Source organism: Amblyomma americanum, chromosome 6 (assembly GCF_052857255.1).
Source record: "Amblyomma americanum isolate KBUSLIRL-KWMA chromosome 6, ASM5285725v1, whole genome shotgun sequence".
Classification (NCBI taxonomy): Eukaryota; Metazoa; Arthropoda; class Arachnida; order Ixodida; family Ixodidae; genus Amblyomma; species Amblyomma americanum.
The window spans coordinates 45,615,932-45,633,077 of record NC_135502.1 but is presented as its reverse complement, the minus strand read 5'-3'; the positions used below and the strand labels follow the sequence as shown (position 1 = coordinate 45,633,077).

The window sequence follows — 17,146 nt, the reverse complement described above, 5'->3', positions numbered from 1 at the left end:
CTCGACGTTTTTGCGCTTTCCCTCGAAAAGTGGGCTGGAGTCGACTTCTGTTGCATTCGTGTAAACGCGCCTTTTACACATCATCGTCCATGTTAATTGGTGACGCTAATTAGTGGCCCTAATTAACTAAATGTTCCTGTAATGCAATTCGCTTAGTATGCGATGTGGGGTGCTCGTACAAGGCCTACATTTATCCAACTGAACGAACGTTCCTCAGTGCTGTAGAGGTGGCGTGCTCGGCTTCCGACCCCAAAGGACAGCGGTTCGATTCAGCTATAGACTACGATTTTTGCTTTCCAGTGAAACTGCTTTTCTACGTCACTATCCTCTGGACCAATCAGGATTTTCTAGTCACGGCAAAGCCGACGCCGTGTTTAACGCCGAACGGGACCTTCAACGCTTTCGCGTTAAAGTGTTCCGACGACACGCACCATATACTGCCATGGCGCCATGGCAGTATATTCGGAGATTCTTTCGAAATCTCCCAAAAGCCACAAATTAAGGCGGTCGAGAAGAGTTGCGCCCAATTAATTGTTCCGGAACAATCGCTGCGGGCAAGCACTTCATGGCAGTCGAACGCGCGGCATGACTAAACGTCAGTTTGAAAACGAACACCGCCGCAAAGTGAAGCCGATAAGAGCCGCTATATATCAATTCCAGCTGGGCGTGCATGCTCATCGCGAGGGAGGGCCCGCTTATTGAATGACAAACTGCCCACCCGGGAAACAATACTATAAAAGAAAAGTAGCGGCGCGAAGACCAGATCACCCAAAAGCCAGAAACGGAACAGAAAAGGACCACGCCCTGCGAGTCGGGGAAAATGAACGCCATGCACCAAAGGCTCCGCCCACCGGACTGCCACAGGTAACGTAGTAGTATTACGGGCTTCGCGGAAGCGCCGGGGCCGCTAGACGCGCCGCCCGAGACATTGATTGAGCGCGTCAGCATGGTGACTAACGAGGAGCCCAGAATAGCGCTCGGCGCATGAAGGCCAGCTCAACTCTATATGGCGCCCTTATGAGCGAGCGAGAGCTTCCCTTCAATGATTCGAAGACGCAGCACAGAGGAGACCGGTGATGCACTTTGTGTTTGATCTCGATGCGATATTTGGGAGACAAAGCTAGCGGGGAAAGGCCGTCGGAGAATTCGGTCGTTTGACATGACGGAAAGGTCAGAAGGTCACACTGCAGAAGCCTAACTTTAACGATTTCAAAGAACGCCGGAAAGTGTAGATGTCTCGCAAACTAGACAACAAAATCATATTTGACAAAAAAAGAGAGAAAAGACAGACTGGACGCAGTGGATAGGCCCAGCGCTCGTTTTGTCTATTGTGTCTAGTCCGCCGTTTTTGTTTTTTTTTGCGCTGTTTGCCCATCATGAACGATCACCAACTCAACCCACATTCTAATACTTCTCGGATGAGTGCGGAAAATATGTTCACGACTATTTCTTTCCACATATGCTCGACCGGATGAGAACGTCATGATGTCAAAGAACGTCACACGTGACGAGCGTCATCTGCCTTTCCTCTGAGCTGCACAATTTGATAACGTCACTGACAATTTCGAATCAAGTTATGGCGGCATATGTCTCACGTATGCGTGCGAAAGACCACCAGTGACCATTTTCACAACGCGTTTCCACAGCACGCCATTGGACGGAGGCGTCATATAAGTGACCTGGCTAGATGCTTCGAACCCCATCAAGCATTAAGGTCGTTCCTTCGTTCCGTAGGCAACGCGAGCTTCGACTCGCGGCTGTGATCCGGCGCGTCGCTTATGAGCTAGTATATAACCGCCCCTCTCTTCTGTAGACATTTTCGCCCATATTACAACACCCTTTCTCGCTCTCTCCCACAGCAGAGCACAACTCCGGAGAACCACCGCTCAGGCCGACCTCTGCGCTTCCGGAACTTTTTGAATGAACTCCCTCCCCCAAGTAACCATGCCTTCATTAGGTAACCACTTGCGCCACGTAGACACTCACTGAATCGCACGACGTCTCTGCCTATAATTTTTCGAGGCGGGTGACGCAATTCTGAAATTAAAACCCGACAGCTACAAGAGATATCTACGTCACTGATGTTCGAGAAGCAAAGCGAACAGAAGTAGCGTACAAATAAGAGACAATCAAAAGGGACGGAGCTACGACCACATCTTCGCAGAATCGGAGAAATTCGACGAGCCCTCGTATCGGCGTAGCGCGCTGTCCTCAAGGCTGCATTCCCCACAGTCTTAACGCAGAGAAGTTCCGCAGCAAACGGAATCAAGTCGGCGCGCGATAAGTGTGACACTGGCAGCCCATTACCCAGCCGGTAGCGCCCGAGGGCAATGTTCGCACGAGGCAACGCTACCGCTACGGGCGCGCCCACAAAACAAGAGCAACAAACAGTGCGCGCCAATTGAATCAGGTTTAAGCGATTGAACGAAGGCGCAGGTGCGCGAGACAATCGTTCACTCATCTCCTATCGTTTTTTTTTCCCAAACCGAAAGCAATTCCAACTTTCCGCTCGCGCACGAAAATAATACCCGTTCCGAAAGTAACCACCGACCAACAAAGATGCAAAACGGAGAAACACTGGGAAAGCAGAGGCTGAGCTGGGACAATGTCCGAAAGCTACGACGGCGACGCAGGCCGGAAGAACAATCTCCGAAAGATTAAGCGGTATTCCGCTTCAGGCGGGCGCACACGCGCTACAGAACCGCGACTCATTTCGCAGGGCCGTAAAAAAAGCTTGTCACTACCGAAGGCAAAAAGGGGGGGAAAGAACGCGGCTTACAGTCTACGTCACGTGGCCACGTTGTCCGCGAAGACTGCTACTGTGTTCCGCGCCCATGCAGAAAAATACACACACACAAACAGACAAAAAAAATCGCGCGGTAGCGGCACCGAGTTTTTGCCACACCAGAGCGAACACGGGACGCTGTCTTCACTGCAGTGCACAGAAGTCCCGAGGCAGAGTACGGCCAGGTACATTTAAGGCGGCTCCACCCACCCATTCCGCCGTTACGCCGGACACGGACGTCATTAGGAACCAGCGAAGGGGGCGAGCAGTTTGGCGAAAAGGCGACCCGGAGAAAGGAAAAATATAAACAAGAAAAGATTGGGGAGCCGTCGACGTGGGTTCTGGAGTGAAAGGACCGGGCCCCAGACGGGGCCGTCCGCGGGAAGGCAGCGCACGCTGCGGCGGCCGGAATCAAGACACCTCCTCGGTAACCGAGCGGGCAGAAGAAAAGCAATGCGCAGAGTGGCGGAGCAGTGGGAGCGGATCGGTGCTCACGCAGGCCGGCGGCAACGCGGGGAACAAGACGGGCATAAAAAGGAGCCGTTAAACCGGCGCGCGGAGGAGCGGTCGGTGGACGGGGTGGGGGGATGCGACGCGGAAGTAAGACAGCAGCGGGATCACTGCACCCACGTCTGCAGGGAGTGAGCGAGCTGAACAGGAAAGAGAGCACACGCGGTTTCATCACTTCGGTGCAGCGTAGGGCCGGCCCAAGCGAAACGCTAGCCCGTTTGGAGTAGGTTGTTAATCGATCTAGGGCAAGAATTTAGAACCGAAGCGCCCTTTGAAGCGAACGAGCATCTATGCCGCATACACTGAACGTAAAGCTGGATCTACGAAGGCCTGCAGTAGCTATTAACGCTTGCTTTGTGAATGGCCAGTGATTTGACCATCTCCTCTGGCTTGTGTACGGGCCAGCACACGGGCGTATCCTAGTCTGGTTTGGTTTGGTTTATGGGGGCGTAACGTCCCAAAGCGACTCATGCTATGAGAGACGCCGTAGTGAAGGGCTCCGGAAATTTCGACCACCTGGGGTTCTTCAACGTGCACTGACAGTATCCTAGTCTATAGTTACACATGCAACTAACGCGGGACAAGTACTGCCGTACGTCGCTAGTGAACCCGGAGAAAATCGGTTTGCATTTCGGGCTGCTTCCTCGGATTCCGCCACCCTGGCAATAATAACCGTCCGGGACGACGAATGCATACGGTTTTAATGCCACCTTGAGCTAGCCGAGCTGGTGAGAATGAATTCACCTACGCGGGAAATAGATGAAGCGATTTTTTTTTAGCAGCTTGCCTGAGAAAACCGCTTTGATCTCTCTCTCTCTTTTTTTTTTTTACTGACAGACATCTCTTAACTCGGCGTCTCTGCCAAATGACTGGAAAAACGCTAATGTGGCACCAGTGCACAAAAGTGGTCCAAAAAGCTCGGCTGTTAATTATCGACCGATTTCTTTAACCAGTGTGTGCTGTAAAACGTTGGAGCACATAATATATAGCGCAGTCATAAAACGCCTTGACACTCATGAGTATATCACAGAAGTCCAGCATGGCTTCAGGTCAGGTTTTTCCTGTACTACTCAGTTGCTTGAGTTTAGTAATGATATGTTTTCTTCCTTTGACCGTGGCTCTCAAATAGATTGCGTATTTCTAGATTTTAAGAAAGCATTTGACTCTGTATTTCATTTACTATTATTACATAAGTTAAGTTGTCTTGGTCTGCACCCCACTGTCATGGATTGGCTTCATTCGTATCTTCAGGGCCGCATGCAGCGTGTTTTGATTAATGGTTCGCACTCAGATTACGTAAATGTTTCCTCAGGTGTACCACAGGGGTCTGTTCTTGGACTCGTTCTTTTTCTGATTTATATCAATGATATTGTTTTCGATCTTACCTGCAAAGCTCGGCTATATGCTGAAGACTGTGCCGTTCACCATGTTGTGGAAAGTTCCTCTGATGCGTTAAAGCTTCAGCAAAACTTGGAATCCATCTAGTGCTGGTGCTCAAAATGTCAAATGTCTTTGAACGCTACAAAATACCAATTTATCTCTTTCACTCGAAAGCGTTCCCCTTTACAAACAAGTTACTCATTACATAATGTTCCCCCGCAAAAAGTACTTGAATATAAGTATCTCGGAGTTTAGTTTACGTCTAACCTAACGTGGACGAGGCAAGCTGAGTATATTACGTCCAAAGCCTGCAGAATGCTTAATTTCTTAAAACGAAATTTCAAGAAAGCGCAGTCTACCGTCAAGCAACTCCTGTATTTCACTTACATACGACCAATTCTTGAATATGCCTGCCCTGTATGGGACCCCCGTTTGCTTACTTATGTGATATGCTTGGGCGCGTCCAGAATAATGCTGCGAGATCTGTGTCCAATAATTACAGCTTCTCAACTAGAGTCACGTCTCTAAAAAACCACCTTGGTTGGGGATCTTTAGCTAACCGTAGGAAACATTTGAGGTTTCAAATCATGCATCGCATCTATTTTGGAAAGCTCAGCATTGGCAAAGACCGGTACCTGCTTCAACCTCACTTTCTTTCTAGACGACTTGATCATCAGTGGAAGATCCGAGAGATGAAATGTAGGACAGATATTTACAAAACCCCGTACTTTCCACGGACGATCAATGAGTGGAACAGCTAGGCTGCCAGCCGGCGTCGCTGAGTGCTGCACGGAAGGTCAATTCCGCGCATTCTTATCTGATGTGTGACGTGGCGCGCAGTTCTCTTGCGCGTGTCTTTTCATTTCATTAGCGTCATTGTTTTTATGGAGCGCGGTTGTTCTCCTTCATGCACGCTTTCCTCATCTATTATCAGTTATATTTTGCATTTTTGTAGATATATTTGTATTGTATTTTTGTTATCCTCTGTACTTTCGGCCAAACGAGCAGAAGTTATTGTGTTCCCCCCTCCCCCCTCCCCCCTGCAATAATGCCTTCGGGCGCCGCTGGTATTTGTAATAAATAAATAATAAAAGGAGATTTCGACACCTGATAGTGGCATCAGCTAGTTCTTTTCGCGCAACGCAAGAAACTACATTTAAACTGATATAAAGCCCAACAAAACCCATCTACAACCCACACAATTCACAATACAGACAATGCAATGCACACGTCAGAATTTTCTAACAAAGTAGGAAATATACTACAAGCAATGATATGTCCTAGTCTAAGTAAACGGTATACGATCCAAAAGTACAATAAATGAAAGATAAACAATAAGCAACAAGGATTAGGACACTAAGTACCAGACATGCGGTACCATAAGGTAAAGTTTATTGCAAAGGGTACCTATGATTATGTAATATGGAAGGAAATACTGAAGTCCACGATCCGAGACAAACAAGTAGAGAATCTACTCGAGGAACACATCTAGTAACTCCCAAAGATGCCGCTTTCTTCGAGAAAATATTCCCCCAAAAAATCCAGCTAAGAACAAAATGCGGATTCAGCGGATTGATGGATTCCAGAGGAATAAAGATGCGCAAAAATGTAATGCGATCCGCCGCAACTGTTCTGGTTGTTTTGAATGTGCGTTTTACTTTTGCGACAGCAGTCCAGTTCTCAGCTGCTTAAGTGCCTTTATTTACTTCAGTATAGTGCAGGGCAATGTTCGGGAAAAAGAAAGAAGGGCTTCATATCAACTATACAAAACAAAAAGCAAGCGACAGAAGAACCGAACGCAAAAAGCTAGAAAGAACTAAATACCCAAATGTAAACGCAGCTATTACAAACTCATTCGTCATTAAAAAGTAAGAACGCGGCTCTGAGCAAGCCCAAATACAGAAAACGGGTACGGTGAGCTGACATGCACACTTAATGCAAGTACACTGCCCGTAACTCAGTAAATAACATTACAGTCAAGCAAAATAAAGTTGGCACACATTGAATGGTTTGTGTGTAAGCAAAGCACCGCCAGCACACAAGACAAAGCGAACAATTCAAGGACAAAGAATCGAGATGACATATTCCCGACCTCCGTGCAAATACAAGCGAGAAAACAATGTCAGGAACGCCCAAGAAGCCGAAACAGCGACATGCAAAGCTCACGTGCTACACAAGTAGAAGATGACGAAATTCGCCGAGTCTACGAGCCGAGCACGCATGCTTCTCGCCGCAACCAATCACCCACTCGCGCGCACGCGAACTACTGCGCAGCAGGGGAGGATGTGACGGACACTCGCGTGACAGCGGAATGGAAGACGGTGAGCAAGAAAGAAAAAAAAAAGAGCGAGAACGAAACGAGCGGGGAGAAAAAGAGCGGGAAACGTCGGATAACCGAGACAAAAAAAAAAGCAAGGAGAGGCGGATTTCCCGAAAGTTGCCATGCGAAGGAAAGGAAGAAAGAAAAAAAAAACGGAATCAATCCGAACCCAGGAATACGGGAAATGGAGGGTATACTTTTAAACCGCGCGAACAATAACAATGGGCCGGCGCAAACCCGCGTATATACGACGCCGTCTTGCAAAGGAAGTTTCTGAGTGCACCGAAAAGCAAACACTCCTCTGGCCGAGTGTTTATATGAGTGAGTAAACTTCACTATGCTGCAATACGTATACGCTAACCCAACAAGATTTCCGTGCCAGGCAAGGGGCCTGTGCGAACGAGAGTTCCGAACGGGGTTGAGCACGACAGGTCGGGGAACGGAGACGAAATGAAGGCGTTCGCGAAAACCGAACAAGGAGCGGCGGAATTGCCGAATGGCGTGCAGTGCTGTTTTGTAAGCTCAGTATACGCAAGGTGTGTGCCATATGTGTCCATTCCTGGACCGCACAGGGAGCGTTACGAGCCGGAGCGCGCGGGGTGGTGGTGGTTGTACACGGGCAGCGGGACTGCTTTGTTGTAATTCCTCCTCCGACGCCGGTCTCCCCTACTCATCCGCCCCAAACCTAAGCCTTCCCACCATTCTCCTTAGAACTCAATCCAGAAAGGGGGGGGGGGGGGGGAAGCGGTCACGCGATCAAACAATCTCGCGAAACAAAAGGTGCCCGCCGCGTCCATCAGTGGGACGGCAGGCGATCGATGGCCAGGCAGGCAGACAGGCGGGCAACCAGCCAGCCAGCACCCTTCTCTCACGGAAACGACGAGAACGCATAAGCGTAAAGAGCAGCCGGCTGGGCGCTGGCCAACGATCGAACGATCGACGCCAGTGAGCCCGCACACGAACCCGCCGTGCGCTTGCACGTTGGGCGCTGCGCGCACAGCGTGTGAGGCGAGAAAGGAGAGAGGGTTTTACACCAAGGGAGGACTACAAGATACACGCCCCCTGCCGCGGCTGCTGATGCACGGGCGCAAAGTCGTTACACCAGCAAAGAAGTTGAACAACGGGGCGTTCGACACTTGCCGTTGTTGTGGTTGTTTAAGAGATGAAGAAAGGATTCGTAAGTCGCAGCAAATCTTGGTCGCCCCGCTTTTCATGTTGGATGGAGAAATTAAAACTGGTGACGGTACACAAAAAGCAATGACAGGAAGGTAAAACTGTTAAAAGATTTTGTGCTGTGCGATGTCAGTGCACGTTAAAGAACCCCAGGTGGTCGAAATTTCCGGAGCCCTTCACTACTGCGTCCCTCCATAGCCTGAGTCGATTTGGGACGTTAAACCCCCATAAACCTAAACCTAAAAGATTTTGGTTTTATGGGCGCTTAACGTCTTAAAGCGACTCATGCTATGAAGGACGCCGTAGTGAAGGGCTCTGGATAATTTCGACCACCTGGGGTTCTTTAACACGCACTGACAGTACACGGGACTCTAGCATTGCGCCTCCATAGAAATGCGACTGCCGCTGCCGAGATCGAACCCGCATCTTTCGGGCCAGCAGCCGAGCGCCGTAACCAATGAGCCACCGCGGCGGCAAAGGCGTTAATAGAGGACCGCAGCTCCACTGCAGCTAATTTAATACGGTTTCAGTTAAAGAGGGAGCAACACACTCGCGTACTGTCGTATCCAACTCCTCCGAATAACCGTGACACTAAAAGATGTCCCCGCCTACTTCCCCACTCGTTCTTGAGTGAGCAGGCTCAGGCGGCGAACTCCTGTGGTAAGACGAGAGGTACACTCCAAACACGAATACGCCCTTTTATAAAACAGTGTGCGCTAGAGGACAGCTTACTCCCTTTTTTTACTCCTTTCTATTCAGAGTAAAAGGGGGTTGCTCGTCCCCATGCCTTCAAACGACGCTTGTTCACACGCGTCGCCTCTCGAACGTGCTCGCAATAGGAATAAGAGAGATATAAGGTTCTTCCATGCAGTCCAAGAGCGTCAATGTACAGATGGAAGCAAAACGAAACGTGCCATTTTATCCGTATGCAAAGAAAGCATTGTGGCAAGTGTACTTCTTGTATTTTTCTGAAGAGGTCTTCTCCCAAAAGGGCAGCTCCCCAACAGCCTTATCAAGTCGCATGTTAGTGTAAACAAAATTGGTTCTTCGCTCCTGCCCGTTTCCCGCATTGGTTATTCGTTGGTGCCAGCGCGTCGGTCGGCCCACTATATCTCGACGGCACATTCCAACAAGCTTTGATAAAGGAGGCGGATGCGTGCGCGCCAGCTTTTCCGCAGAGCTCTTCGTATATGTGGCCTCGGCGGAAAACAATGTAAGGACACCAGCGAAAACGGCGCATATAAACAAAAGCACCTTCGTCTGTTCCAAACTATCTTCCTTGTTGTGAACATACAAAAAAAAAACTTAAGTGTTGCTGTGTCGTCTTTGCCAGGGGCGCACCCACCGGACCCCCGACGCACTTCTCTACCGGTAACTAGCTACCCCCATACAGAGAGGAATCGGAAGGATATAGAACTCATCATCCCCACTTGCAAAAGTTCCACTGGCCCGTCCTGATCATTCGCCTAAACCGGATGTGCACGTGACAGTCCTCCAGATAGTGCCTACATGTCAACATGCTTGCTGAAGTTGCGAGATACGTGCACAAGGAGTCGTACTATACCACAACCGTTGAGGCGATATAGCCGACTGGTGCAGCGTGACGTCACAAAGATAAAATGATGGTCCGTGAGGGTTACGTTAGTGGAGACCTGCGGAGTGACATTTACTGTTCCGGGCTCATTAAATGTGCGCTGAAAGCTTGACCTCGAGCTCAAAAGCCAGCGAGCCAGCTCAGCGATGTCTGCTGGCACCGAGACAAAGTATTAGCCGGAGTAGCGTACACACTGCGCCACGGGTGCCGTAGCAGTACGTAGCAGCTGCAGTACTGCAAGCAGTACGAACGGAATAATGGCGAGCAGGTACTTTGTCATCATTCCAAAAAGAGAAAATGCGTACAGTAGACTAAGAACCACATGAAATGGCATGAAAAACATTGCTACCTCGGCTAATCTTCTACGGCTTAGTGAACCACAGCACTATAAGGAGTCTGAGTTTATTTTGACGTCAGCCTCAAGGACGCTATGATGCACGCGGACAAAAATCCGGGAATGAGACACGGCAGAGTATGCGTCCTTACACGGAAAGGAACGAACACGAACGGAAAGGCAGGGAGGTTAACTAGGCTACGCCCGGTATGCTGCCCTACACCTGGGAAGGGGAACGGAGGGAGAGATAGAAAGGGGAGAGAGAAAATGGATGAGCACTTTCTCACATGTCCGTTGGCCATTACTTGCAGGGTACACAGGGCACACACTGATAGTTCACAACCTTGCACTCAGTCCCGAGTCCTTTAAACACTTGAAAAGTGCCTTCAACGCTCTCCTCTGCGATGAAGGCTTACTCCAAGGACCCAGAATCTTGGCTTCAGTAAGGGTCCGAGGATCTAAACGGCGGAGTGTTGTAGCCAGGAGTGCACGCTCACGCTAAAACCGAGGGCAGTCACAAAGAAGGTGTTCTATTGTCTCGTCGCACCCACAGATCTCACACGCAGGAGAGTCTGCCATTGCGATCGAGTGGGAGTAGGTATTTGTGAACGCCACTCAAAGCCACACGCGACACAATAACGTAGCATCGCAGCGGGAGAGGCCGGACGGAAGACCGAATTGAAGTAAGGGGTCTAGTTGGTGCGGACGGCATGTGGAGTTGCCAGGAGAAGACCATGACGATGAAATCTCTTTTTGACCAAGCATTCGCAGATGTCTTGCTGCGTCGGCTCTTGTCAACGGTATCTGGACAATTTTGGCACTGCCGTGCGCCGCTCGAGCTGCAGCGTCAGCTGCGTCGTTTCCGAAATTGCCACAGTGTCGTGGTATCTACTGGAAGACGATGTCATGACCCTCTTCCTGCGCCTGGTGTTGAAGATGTCTTAATTCAGCTACGAGTTGATCGTGGTCGCCATGGCGTAAAGCAGAATTAAGACACTGTAGGGCTGCTTTTCAATCGCAGAACACAGCCCATTTGTGGGGTGTTTGTGCACCGATGTACTGCACAGCCGCACGAAGAGCGGCCAATTCTGACCCGGTGGAGGTTGTCCGATGCGAAGTTTGCTGAATAATACTGGCCTGTCTCGCAGGAATGACCACGGTGTAGGTTTAACTGGTACCCGAGACCGAACCATATGTATACACATGAGTGCGGTCACTATATGCGGCGTTGAGTGGGTAGAGTGTCAACTGTTTAATTGCCGGCGTCGATAAGTTCGATTTTTTTCGTTATGCCCGGAATTGTAAGGCGCACGCATGGCTCCCGCAGACACCACTGCGCAGAGGAAGGCCATGCTGCCGGGTGAAGTGTGATGGGATCGACGACTGGTGGGCTGCTATGACCTTTGAAAACGCTGCGTGTGGTCTTTGATTCGCAACTCACACAAGCTGTTCCTACTGAATCCTTGTTAGATGCCGTATGTGGACCCGCAGAGAGTCAAGGGTTATACACGCAGAGAGTGGGCAGTCCTGGGCGAGAGCAATGGCGGCACCTGTTGATGCGCTGCGAGGGAGACCAAGGCATGTGCGAAGTGCTTGACTGACCTTGTATAGTCTGGAGGGCACGCTAATTCGCCTTGCGTGTGCTTGAAAGCACTGGTGTACTGTAGCGCGAAAATCCCCAAAATAGTGCTCTGTACACCTGCAGCATTGACAGAATCGACGAGCCTCATGATTTTCCGGCAAGAAATCTCAGCAGGTGTGTGATAGAGATTAGCTTTTTGTTTACAAAGCTGCAATGCGGGCTACATAATAAATTCCGGTCTATGATAATTCGTAAAAAAACGATGAGATGCACGAAAAAAAGAAAGAAGCATAGGGCGTGACAATGCCAGCGAAGCAGGCCGCGTTCATAACGGGGGCGGCGGTCGATGCATCCACGAACACACAGGACAGAGAAACACGCCTTTCGCAAGACGATGGAGGCGGCCACGTCACGCCATTCTCATTAGTATATGGCCCCTCGCTAAAGGAGTACGGCGCCGCGGTTGTCATTTCAACGGGTATTTATTTCCTCCCATCGCTATTTCGCATCAAACAGCGCAGAAGTGAACGCTGCTTCCCCCGCAGACCTGTTTTCAATGGTCTTCGCTTATGGCCTACGATCGCAAGAGCACACAAGAAAGCGCGCATAGAAGAAATCGCCAGCAAAAGGCGCTCCCAAGAATGCAGCAAAAAATATCGACGAAACTGGCATGCGTCACGCAGTTCTGCTTACAACGTCGCAGTGGGAAAAAATCAGACATCTTTTTTGCGACACGATCCTCAAAATCGATGTTGTTTATTCGTATCGATGGCCGCGGCGGTCGAATTCCGAATTTCGATTTCGCCTCCATCGAAATTCTACCGCCGGCCGCGGCGGTCGAAATTCGATGGAGGCAAAATTCTAGAGGCCCGTGTACTGTGCGATGTCAGTGCACGTTAAAGAACCCCAGGTGGTAGAAATTCCCGGAGCCCTTCACTACGGCGTCTCTCATAGCCTGAGTCGCTTTGGGACGTTAAACCCCCATAAACCACGAACCATAAACCGTCCTTGATCGTTTACAGTTAAAGGTACAGGTGCGGCCAAAACATTACGGAGCATGGTTCAGCGTTTGAAAATTTTCTCACGTGTTCTGTAGAGGAAATATGAGTGTGTCTTCTGTTCATACGTGAACGCGCCAGTGACGTGTGCTAGGCTGTGCAAGAAGCACCTCTTAATTTTCGTAAGGTAAGGTAAGGCGGGAGTTCGAAGCACCTAAGCGTGCTCCGTAATATTATGGCCGGGACTGTACGTCTAGTGACGGTAAAGGACTTTTAGCGCCGCAAGGAGCATTCGGCCAATAGCTGCTTCGTTTGCACTAGATGTACCAGAGCGATTCCCTTCAGTGCTTCAGAGAACGACGGTTCTCTCTGATACGGAGAGAAATCAAGGCAGAAAAAAAAAAGAAACGGCGTAAGGAAGCAACGCAGACGCAGGAAGCACAAAGGCGCCGAGCTCGCCTCAAGGACGTTGTCTAGACTCGCACAGAAACCTGCTCCCATTCTCGCATATATACGGCGGTGCAAGAGCAAGCGAAGCAGAGGCATCGGATCAGGGAAGACACGATTCGTGGATCGAAACCTGCAGCTCTCTCTCCTCTCCGGTCGGCGCAGCTGTGCCAATGCCGGCCGAGACAACGCCTCGGGAATCCCAATGGCCGTGCACGTAGTACAACCTACTGTGCCGGCCGGCTGCGCTCGGAGCTGACGCGGAGGGCCCTCATCCGAGCGTGTTTCCGAGTGCAGGGTGTATGAACGAGATTCGGCTGATCAAAGAGCGGAGCGCCACCGCTGCGTTTGTTCGCCGGCTTTTGGACAGAGAGAGCTCTTCTGCTCAGTCACCACAGGGAAAATTGCTGAGCAAGACGGACACAAGGCACACACTTCAAGTGACAAACTGCAAGAGACAACTAGCGAAAGCATAGATTTATTCCGCCTGCTTGTCACAAAGGAGCACGTCATCAACGCATGACACGCTTCCGAAGGTGACGAGGGTCTTATGGCCGGAGCGTTGCAAGCCAAAGCTCGGACATTTCAAGCACCGTTATCGAGCTGAAGCACAAAAAAGATGGGGTCGAGAGGTGGAAAAAAAAAGAGCAGAGGCGATCGTGCTATTTAATGCGACCAATCTGAGTTTAGCTGTAATCGATGTCCAATTCGTTTTTACGCTGATTGCCTTCCCATTGCGTCTTTGAATTGGATTTCGCCGTCGGTGGTGGGTGTAGGCCTGCTGGAGGCTGAAGGTGGGTGGAGTTTGCAGGTGGGTGTAGGTAAGTGCTGGGTGAAGGCCTCTAGAGGGTGGGCGGGTGGGCAGTGGTGGAGGCTCCGGAAGGTGTAGGCAGGTTCCAGTCCTGATTAGAAACTCTCTCCTCCACTCTCTCCAACCCTCCTCTCCACTATGAAGTCCGCGGCCTAAAACTGACATTACCGGACAGATCTGGCAACATGACATTAAAACGCATTAAAAAAAAAACTTGGTTCATTTACAGAATGAGCGTGGTCAGGGGCCATCGAAGACGAGAAAAGCGTGTCAAACGTTTTTTTTTTTCCGTAAACGAGAAATGATGCATGCATTGAGAAAAATTGGGAACAAAAAGAAAGCAGTGAATAGATGAAAGGCGGAGGAAAATTACTACCGCTACACCGGCAACATTGCGATAATTATGAAAGCTGCTCCCGAAACTTCATTACTAGTTTCGGAGCCCCACGCGTCAACGTACGGGTTAAAAACTACAGGCGGCGTACTCCACTCTTCAAAATTCACGGCGCGTGTTTCCCACTCGTTAATGCCGCCTACTTTCGCTCATTCGCTTAACGAGTTCTCGGTCCTCGCTTCGCTTTACCTACGCAGTTCGACGCCGTGGCCATGCAGCCATATTCAATGCAACGTGTTTAATGCAGGCTGAAAGCTCCACGCATGAAGTACGCGCAGCGCTGCCGCATTCCCCGAGACGGACGTGCGAGACTGCCTGGAAGCTTAATTTGCATGCACTTGAAGAAGCGCACGGTGGTCTGAATCATTCTCGAGGCTCTGACAGTCTGCGCGCTAACCCAAGTTGAGGGACATACTACGCGGTAGGTGCATGGCAGTTATGCCGAATGTAGTGCCTACAGCTGAAATCCCCCTTTTTACCCCCTCGAAGAACGAAGTACCGCTGCTGTCAACTGCCGCGGTCTATTATGCAGTAATGAGCAACGTGCAGTTACGAGAAGACTATTCACCCAGGTATAAAAGGGGCACTGAGGACAGAGTGAAGGTGGCCTGTGTCAACAGATTACTACGTTCTAATGGCAAAAAAAAAATCACTTTCACCAGAAAGGGAGATTTTATAAGCTAGAAAAGGTTAAAAAAACGAAATGCAGGTGTCACCACCACTGGCCCTTTTCGCAATCATAGTGTGGTCCGTCAAGACAATATTTATTTTTTCATCACGCATCTGTGAGGCTAGGCTGCAACACCATTCACTCCCAACGGCGACCACGGCATCCATTACGGCCTTGATTTCAGGAGTTTCAAAGACACTTAAGCTCCGCCTTAAGGGTATGACGCGATAGTGTTATCAGGTTAATGTCGATATATGCGGAAATGGTCATTCTCGACTTGACATTCATAGATCCCTAAGAGTCCTGATACCACTCCTGGCGCAGTAGTGCAGCGGTTAAGCGACACGCACTGCCCTGCGATGGCAGGTGCTGCCACCGGTGGGGTTTGCGAGACCCACGCTGCTCTTCCCGAGCAATCTCTCGCGACCAATCATTAACCTAACTGCCACCAGCGTCGGTGGAAAGTTTGCTCACAATCCGGTGGGCAGGTTGTGATGCCGTAATAAGGTCACGTAACCTAGGTGGCCCATCTAGTCTCTTTCTCCGGGGATTTGCTCAAGACGCCGACGACGACACCAGATTTTCTGTACAACGGCAACCTTAACACTTTCGCCTTAATATGTTTAAATCTAACTTTCGCGACAATTATTGCGTTTTTTGCTGCCGGACAAACGTCGTACCCATTCACCCAACTACACCGGTGCACTGCAGCAAAGCCATCTTACTTGGAGACAGGTTGTCTTAGAGACAACTACCCAAACAGCAAGACCTACCCACAAAAACCAATTTTCACTAAAAAAAAAAGTCGGGCATAACTGTCCTCAGCGTGCCTCTAATTCGCCCAACGGTCGCGACGTCCGTGGCAAGAACGACAAAAATAAGTAAATAATTCCCAAGTAGTGAGGCTTGGCGCGCGATTAAAAAATTAGCAGGTAGAAATAAATAAATAAATAAATAAATCGCGGCACGTTCTAGCTCACCCCACTGAACGGCAGCTTCACCTTCTTTGGTGCCTGGCACCAGAGGTTCAGTACCATTACGCAAGCACCTAAGCTGCGAACTACGCCTGGCTCGCTCAAGACTAAAGCTCTGCTGCTCGCAATCCCTTGGGCGAAAGATTACTCAGATGCCCAGGGAGCTTCTTGCTTTCCTCGGAGACAGACCGGCAAAGCCCGAGCTCGCGGAGCGCTCGAGATGCCGGACCCGAGCCTGCGACACGCGCGGCTGCCCGTCTGCCATCGGTCAAGTGCATGCAGGGTTCTTATTAAGCTACAGCCACCTCGATGCAAGTGCAACTGAGACAGACCACTGCTGCCATCGACCGGGCGGCACAAGAGGCGGCGAATGGCCGGAAAACGTGCATATGCTGATAGGAAGATTTAGCATACATGAATACAAGGGGAGTGAAGACCAGAGAACGTATTCTTGAAATGTCTACTTAGTGGACATGTCAACTACGGCCCTCGTCCACTGGTAGCCGCCCCAGATGCGGAGGTGACGGCTGCGTGTGACAGCTGACATGTCCTTCCCATCAGGCTATCTCGGCTCAAACTACCATTGCGTCGATAACTGTAGCGCAAGGGGTGACTGTAGCAAGACTAGAGCTATAACTACTTACGATATGGCGTTCTGAAACAGAAAGAGACGGCTGTGCTTTGAGTTAAGAGCAGTGAGAGCTTCGACGGAACTAACACGGTCCCAGACGGTGGCGATGTTTGCACCCCCCCCCCCCCCGTTTTTTTTTTTAACAGCAATAAACACGCCCAGTTTAAGTCAATACCCCTTTGACATGCCCGCCAAATGGACGCCTCCAGAGAATTAGGACAGGCAGAGCTGTCCAGTTACAGCTACAAATTATCACCCAATTAGTAGTCGAAGAAGCAGAGGTTTACGCATTTGTTTTACAGCCTTCCGTTTCGTAAATGTTGCAGTCGGCTGCACGACTCGGCAGCTTTAAATTCGGCGCCGCACATGGCATGGAGAACTCGGAACGCTGCAGTCAAGAGCACCTTCAGGCTTGCTGTTGCACAAGGAACCACTTAAAAGTATGACACTAAGCTAACGAGTTCACCCAAGGGATCTAAGAGGATCAAAGCATTTCGACGTTTAATCCCAAAAGCGTTCATCGCCGTCGAGAAAACATGGTTT

At 50.1% G+C, this 17,146-nt stretch overlaps 1 protein-coding gene across 6 annotated transcripts in view; it reads right to left on the bottom strand.

Annotated features, from left to right (window-relative positions):
• LOC144136741 (beta-1,3-galactosyltransferase 1-like) overlaps window positions 1-17,146 on the bottom strand; it is a 93,636-nt gene that overhangs the window by 24,289 nt on the left and 52,201 nt on the right. Inside the window, exon 1 of one of the 6 annotated variants that reach the window (XM_077669323.1) lies at window positions 6,842-6,918. The exons of the other annotated variants lie outside the window; for them this stretch is intronic. The gene's annotated coding sequence lies outside the window, so the exon portion shown is untranslated. Of the gene's footprint in view, window positions 1-6,841; window positions 6,919-17,146 lie in introns of those variants that run through there. 6 annotated transcript variants of the gene reach the window in all.